Raw genomic sequence first — 5,000 nt, forward strand, 5'->3', positions numbered from 1 at the left:
CCATGCTTCAGGTTTATAAGGCCTGTTTGCAACAGCGTCTCTCGCTTACGGCCATACCACCCTGAGAACGCCCGATCTCGTCTGATCTCGGAAGCTAAGCAGGGTCGGGCCTGGTTAGTACTTGGATGGGAGACCGCCTGGGAATACCAGGTGCCGTAAGCTTTTTGTCCCGGCAGGGGTGCTGTTTCCACGTGCAACTTTGTGAGGAAATCACAAGACAAACTGTTTTTTGCTGGCGGTTCATTTAAACAAACTCACAAACTAACTAACTAACTAACTAAATGAATGAATGAATGAATGAATAGATGAACACCACATGCATGGCTTCATAGGCAAGGTGCACTTCCTCCATGCTGCAGGTTTATAAGGCCTGTTTGCAACAGCGTCTCTCGCTTACGGCCATACCACCCTGAGAACGCCCGATCTCGTCTGATCTCGGAAGCTAAGCAGGGTCGGGCCTGGTTAGTACTTGGATGGGAGACCGCCTGGGAATACCAGGTGCCGTAAGCTTTTTGTCCCGGCAGGGGTGCTGTTTCCACGTGCAACTTTATGAGGAAATCACAAGACAAACTGTTTTTTGCTGCCGGTTCATTTAAACAAACTCACAAACTAACTAACTAACTAAATGAATGAATGAATGAATGAATGAATGAATGAACACCACATGCACGGCTTCATAGGCAAGGTGCACTTCCTCCATGCTACAGGTTTATAAGGCCTGTTTGCAACAGCGTCTCTCGCTTACGGCCATACCACCCTGAGAACGCCCGATCTCGTCTGATCTCGGAAGCTAAGCAGGGTCGGGCCTGGTTAGTACTTGGATGGGAGACCGCCTGGGAATACCAGGTGCCGTAAGCTTTTTGTCCCGGCAGGGGTGCTGTTTCCACGTGCAACTTTGTGAGGAAATCACAAGACAAACTGTTTTTTGCTGGCGGTTCATTTAAACAAACTCACAAACTAACTAACTAACTAACTAAATGAATGAATGAATGAATGAATAGATGAACACCACATGCACGGCTTCATAGGCAAGGTGCACTTCCTCCATGCTGCAGGTTTATAAGGCCTGTTTGCAACAGCGTCTCTCGCTTACGGCCATACCACCCTGAGAACGCCCGATCTCGTCTGATCTCGGAAGCTAAGCAGGGTCGGGCCTGGTTAGTACTTGGATGGGAGACCGCCTGGGAATACCAGGTGCCGTAAGCTTTTTGTCCCGGCAGGGGTGCTGTTTCCACGTGCAACTTTGTGAGGAAATCACAAGACAAACTGTTTTTTGCTGGCGGTTCATTTAAACAAACTCACAAACTAACTAACTAACTAACTAAATGAATGAATGAATGAATGAATAAATGAACACCACATGCACGGCTTCATAGGCAAGGTGCACTTCCTCCATGCTGCAGGTTTATAAGGCCTGTTTGCAACAGCGTCTCTCGCTTACGGCCATACCACCCTGAGAACGCCCGATCTCGTCTGATCTCGGAAGCTAAGCAGGGTCGGGCCTGGTTAGTACTTGGATGGGAGACCGCCTGGGAATACCAGGTGCCGTAAGCTTTTTGTCCCGGCAGGGGGTGCTGTTTCCACGTGCAACTTTATGAGGAAATCACAAGACAAACTGTTTTTTGCTGGTGGTTCATTTAAACAAACTCACAAAATAACTAACTAACTAACTAAATGAATGAATGAATGAATGAATGAATAAATGAACACCACATGCACGGCTTCATAGGCAAGGTGCACTTCCTCCATGCTGCAGGTTTATAAGGCCTGTTTGCAACAGCGTCTCTCGCTTACGGCCATACCACCCTGAGAACGCCCGATCTCGTCTGATCTCGGAAGCTAAGCAGGGTCGGGCCTGGTTAGTACTTGGATGGGAGACCGCCTGGGAATACCAGGTGCCGTAAGCTTTTTGTCCCGGCAGGGGGTTGCTGTTTCCAGGTGCAACTTTATGAGGAAATCACAAGACAAACTGTTTTTTGCTGGCGGTTCATTTAAACAAACTCTCAAAATAACTAACTAACTAACTAACTAAATGAATGAATGAATAAATGAACACCACATGCACGGCTTCATAGGCAAGGTGCACTTCCTCCATGCTGCAGGTTTATAAGGCCTGTTTGCAACAGCGTCTCTCGCTTACGGCCATACCACCCTGAGAACGCCCGATCTCGTCTGATCTCGGAAGCTAAGCAGGGTCGGGCCTGGTTAGTACTTGGATGGGAGACCGCCTGGGAATACCAGGTGCCGTAAGCTTTTTGTCCCGGCAGGGGTGCTGTTTCCACGTGCAACTTTGTGAGGAAATCACAAGACAAACTGTTTTTTGCTGGCGGTTCATTTAAACAAACTCACAAACTAACTAACTAACTAACTAAATGAATGAATGAATGAATGAATAAATGAACACCACATGCACGGCTTCATAGGCAAGGTGCACTTCCTCCATGCTGCAGGTTTATAAGGCCTGTTTGCAACAGCGTCTCTCGCTTACGGCCATACCACCCTGAGAACGCCCGATCTCGTCTGATCTCGGAAGCTAAGCAGGGTCGGGCCTGGTTAGTACTTGGATGGGACACCGCCTGGGAATACCAGGTGCCGTAAGCTGTTTGTCCCGGCAGGGGGTGCTGTTTCCACGTGCAACTTTATGAGGAAATCACAAGACAAACTGTTTTTTGCTGCCGGTTCATTTAAACAAACTCACAAAATAACTAACTAAATAACTAAATGAATGAATGAATGAATGAATGAATAAATGAACACCACATGCACGGCTTCATAGGCAAGGTGCACTTCCTCCATGCTGCAGGTTTATAAGGCCTGTTTGCAACAGCGTCTCTCGCTTACGGCCATACCACCCTGAGAACGCCCGATCTCGTCTGATCTCGGAAGCTAAGCAGGGTCGGGCCTGGTTAGTACTTGGATGGGAGACCGCCTGGGAATACCAGGTGCCGTAAGCTTTTTGTCCCGGCAGGGGGTGCTGTTTCCACGTGCAACTTTATGAGGAAATCACAAGACAAACTGTTTTTTGCTGGTGGTTCATTTAAACAAACTCACAAAATAACTAACTAACTAACTAAATGAATGAATGAATGAATGAATGAATAAATGAACACCACATGCACGGCTTCATAGGCAAGGTGCACTTCCTCCATGCTGCAGGTTTATAAGGCCTGTTTGCAACAGCGTCTCTCGCTTACGGCCATACCACCCTGAGAACGCCCGATCTCGTCTGATCTCGGAAGCTAAGCAGGGTCGGGCCTGGTTAGTACTTGGATGGGAGACCGCCTGGGAATACCAGGTGCCGTAAGCTTTTTGTCCCGGCAGGGGGTGCTGTTTCCACGTGCAACTTTATGAGGAAATCACAAGACAAACAGTTTTTTGCTGCCGGTTCATTTAAACAAACTCTCAGAATAACTAACTAACTAACTAACTAAATGAATGAATGAATGAATGAATGAATAAATGAACACCACATGCACGGCTTCATAGGCAAGGTGCACTTCCTCCATGCTGCAGGTTTATAAGGCCTGTTTGCAACAGCGTCTCTCGCTTACGGCCATACCACCCTGAGAACGCCCGATCTCGTCTGATCTCGGAAGCTAAGCAGGGTCGGGCCTGGTTAGTACTTGGATGGGAGACCGCCTGGGAATACCAGGTGCCGTAAGCTTTTTGTCCCGGCAGGGGTGCTGTTTCCACGTGCAACTTTGTGAGGAAATCACAAGAAAAACTGTTTTTTGCTGCCGGTTCATTTAAACAAACTCACAAACTAACTAACTAAATGAATGAATGAATGAATGAATGAATGAACACCACATGCACGGCTTCATAGGCAAGGGGCACTTCCTCCATGCTTCAGGTTTATAAGGCCTGTTTGCAACAGCGTCTCTCGCTTACGGCCATACGACCCTGAGAACGCCCGATCTCGTCTGATCTCGGAAGCTAAGCAGGGTCGGGCCTGGTTAGTACTTGGATGGGAGACCGCCTTGGAATACCAGGTGCCGTAAGCTTTTTGTCCCGGCAGGGGTGCTGTTTCCACGTGCAACTTTGTGAGGAAATCACAAGACAAACTGTTTTTTGCTGGCGGTTCATTTAAACAAACTCACAAACTAACTAACTAACTAACTAAATGAATGAATGAATGAATGAATAAATGAACACCACATGCACGGCTTCATAGGCAAGGTGCACTTCCTCCATGCTGCAGGTTTATAAGGCCTGTTTGCAACAGCGTCTCTCGCTTACGGCCATACCACCCTGAGAACGCCCGATCTCGTCTGATCTCGGAAGCTAAGCAGGGTCGGGCCTGGTTAGTACTTGGATGGGAGACCGCCTGGGAATACCAGGTGCCGTAAGCTTTTTGTCCCGGCAGGGGGTGCTGTTTCCACGTGCAACTTTATGAGGAAATCACAAGACAAACTGTTTTTTGCTGCCGGTTCATTTAAACAAACTCACAAACTAACTAACTAACTAACTAACTAAATGAATGAATGAATGAATGAATAAATGAACACCACATGCACGGCTTCATAGGCAAGGTGCACTTCCTCCATGCTGCAGGTTTATAAGGCCTGTTTGCAACAGCGTCTCTCGCTTACGGCCATACCACCCTGAGAACGCCCGATCTCGTCTGATCTCGGAAGCTAAGCAGGGTCGGGCCTGGTTAGTACTTGAATGGGAGACTGCCTGGGAATACCAGGTGCCGTAAGCTTTTTGTCCCGGCAGGGGGTGCTGTTTCCACGTGCAACTTTGTGAGGAAATCACAAGACAAACTGTTTTTTGCTGCCGGTTCATTTAAACAAACTCACAAACTAACTAACTAACTAACTAAATGAATGAATGAATGAATGAATAAATGAACACCACATGCACGGCTTCATAGGCAAGGTGCACTTCCTCCATGCTGCAGGTTTATAAGGCCTGTTTGCAACAGCGTCTCTCGCTTACGGCCATACCACCCTGAGAACGCCCGATCTCGTCTGATCTCGGAAGCTAAGCAGGGTCGG

The 5,000-nt window shown here is 47.9% G+C and overlaps 15 non-coding genes across 15 annotated transcripts in view; all 15 read left to right on the plus strand.

Annotated features, from left to right (window-relative positions):
* The first annotated feature begins 43 nt into the window (after window positions 1-43).
* On the plus strand, window positions 44-162 carry LOC142877780 (5S ribosomal RNA). The gene has a single exon (XR_012924074.1). It is a non-coding gene; the product is annotated as a 5S ribosomal RNA (ribosomal RNA).
* A 229-nt stretch (window positions 163-391) lies between these two features.
* LOC142877791 (5S ribosomal RNA) lies at window positions 392-510 on the plus strand. The gene has a single exon (XR_012924085.1). It is a non-coding gene; the product is annotated as a 5S ribosomal RNA (ribosomal RNA).
* Window positions 511-739: 229 nt separating this feature from the next.
* Window positions 740-858, plus strand: LOC142877803 (5S ribosomal RNA). Its single transcript, XR_012924096.1, has one exon. It is a non-coding gene; the product is annotated as a 5S ribosomal RNA (ribosomal RNA).
* A 229-nt stretch (window positions 859-1,087) lies between these two features.
* On the plus strand, window positions 1,088-1,206 carry LOC142877816 (5S ribosomal RNA). The gene has a single exon (XR_012924107.1). It is a non-coding gene; the product is annotated as a 5S ribosomal RNA (ribosomal RNA).
* Window positions 1,207-1,435: 229 nt separating this feature from the next.
* On the plus strand, window positions 1,436-1,554 carry LOC142877827 (5S ribosomal RNA). Its single transcript, XR_012924118.1, has one exon. It is a non-coding gene; the product is annotated as a 5S ribosomal RNA (ribosomal RNA).
* Window positions 1,555-1,788: 234 nt separating this feature from the next.
* Window positions 1,789-1,907, plus strand: LOC142877839 (5S ribosomal RNA). Its single transcript, XR_012924129.1, has one exon. It is a non-coding gene; the product is annotated as a 5S ribosomal RNA (ribosomal RNA).
* Window positions 1,908-2,134: 227 nt separating this feature from the next.
* On the plus strand, window positions 2,135-2,253 carry LOC142877850 (5S ribosomal RNA). The gene has a single exon (XR_012924140.1). It is a non-coding gene; the product is annotated as a 5S ribosomal RNA (ribosomal RNA).
* Window positions 2,254-2,482: 229 nt separating this feature from the next.
* On the plus strand, window positions 2,483-2,601 carry LOC142878280 (5S ribosomal RNA). The gene has a single exon (XR_012924554.1). It is a non-coding gene; the product is annotated as a 5S ribosomal RNA (ribosomal RNA).
* A 234-nt stretch (window positions 2,602-2,835) lies between these two features.
* LOC142877863 (5S ribosomal RNA) lies at window positions 2,836-2,954 on the plus strand. The gene has a single exon (XR_012924152.1). It is a non-coding gene; the product is annotated as a 5S ribosomal RNA (ribosomal RNA).
* A 234-nt stretch (window positions 2,955-3,188) lies between these two features.
* On the plus strand, window positions 3,189-3,307 carry LOC142877874 (5S ribosomal RNA). Its single transcript, XR_012924163.1, has one exon. It is a non-coding gene; the product is annotated as a 5S ribosomal RNA (ribosomal RNA).
* Window positions 3,308-3,545: 238 nt separating this feature from the next.
* Window positions 3,546-3,664, plus strand: LOC142877885 (5S ribosomal RNA). The gene has a single exon (XR_012924174.1). It is a non-coding gene; the product is annotated as a 5S ribosomal RNA (ribosomal RNA).
* A 221-nt stretch (window positions 3,665-3,885) lies between these two features.
* On the plus strand, window positions 3,886-4,004 carry LOC142878548 (5S ribosomal RNA). Its single transcript, XR_012924811.1, has one exon. It is a non-coding gene; the product is annotated as a 5S ribosomal RNA (ribosomal RNA).
* A 229-nt stretch (window positions 4,005-4,233) lies between these two features.
* Window positions 4,234-4,352, plus strand: LOC142877896 (5S ribosomal RNA). Its single transcript, XR_012924185.1, has one exon. It is a non-coding gene; the product is annotated as a 5S ribosomal RNA (ribosomal RNA).
* Window positions 4,353-4,586: 234 nt separating this feature from the next.
* LOC142878432 (5S ribosomal RNA) lies at window positions 4,587-4,705 on the plus strand. The gene has a single exon (XR_012924700.1). It is a non-coding gene; the product is annotated as a 5S ribosomal RNA (ribosomal RNA).
* A 230-nt stretch (window positions 4,706-4,935) lies between these two features.
* LOC142877907 (5S ribosomal RNA) overlaps window positions 4,936-5,000 on the plus strand; it is a 119-nt gene continuing 54 nt past the window's right edge. Inside the window, exon 1 of the ribosomal RNA XR_012924196.1 lies at window positions 4,936-5,000. This exon is cut by the window's right edge and continues 54 nt beyond it. This is a non-coding gene — a ribosomal RNA (5S ribosomal RNA).

The sequence above is a fragment of the Nelusetta ayraudi genome, unplaced genomic scaffold, assembly GCF_046127955.1.
Source record: "Nelusetta ayraudi isolate G7.1 ecotype Tasmania unplaced genomic scaffold, CSIRO-AGI_Nayr_v1 ptg000135l, whole genome shotgun sequence".
In the NCBI taxonomy this organism is placed as follows: Eukaryota; Metazoa; Chordata; class Actinopteri; order Tetraodontiformes; family Monacanthidae; genus Nelusetta; species Nelusetta ayraudi.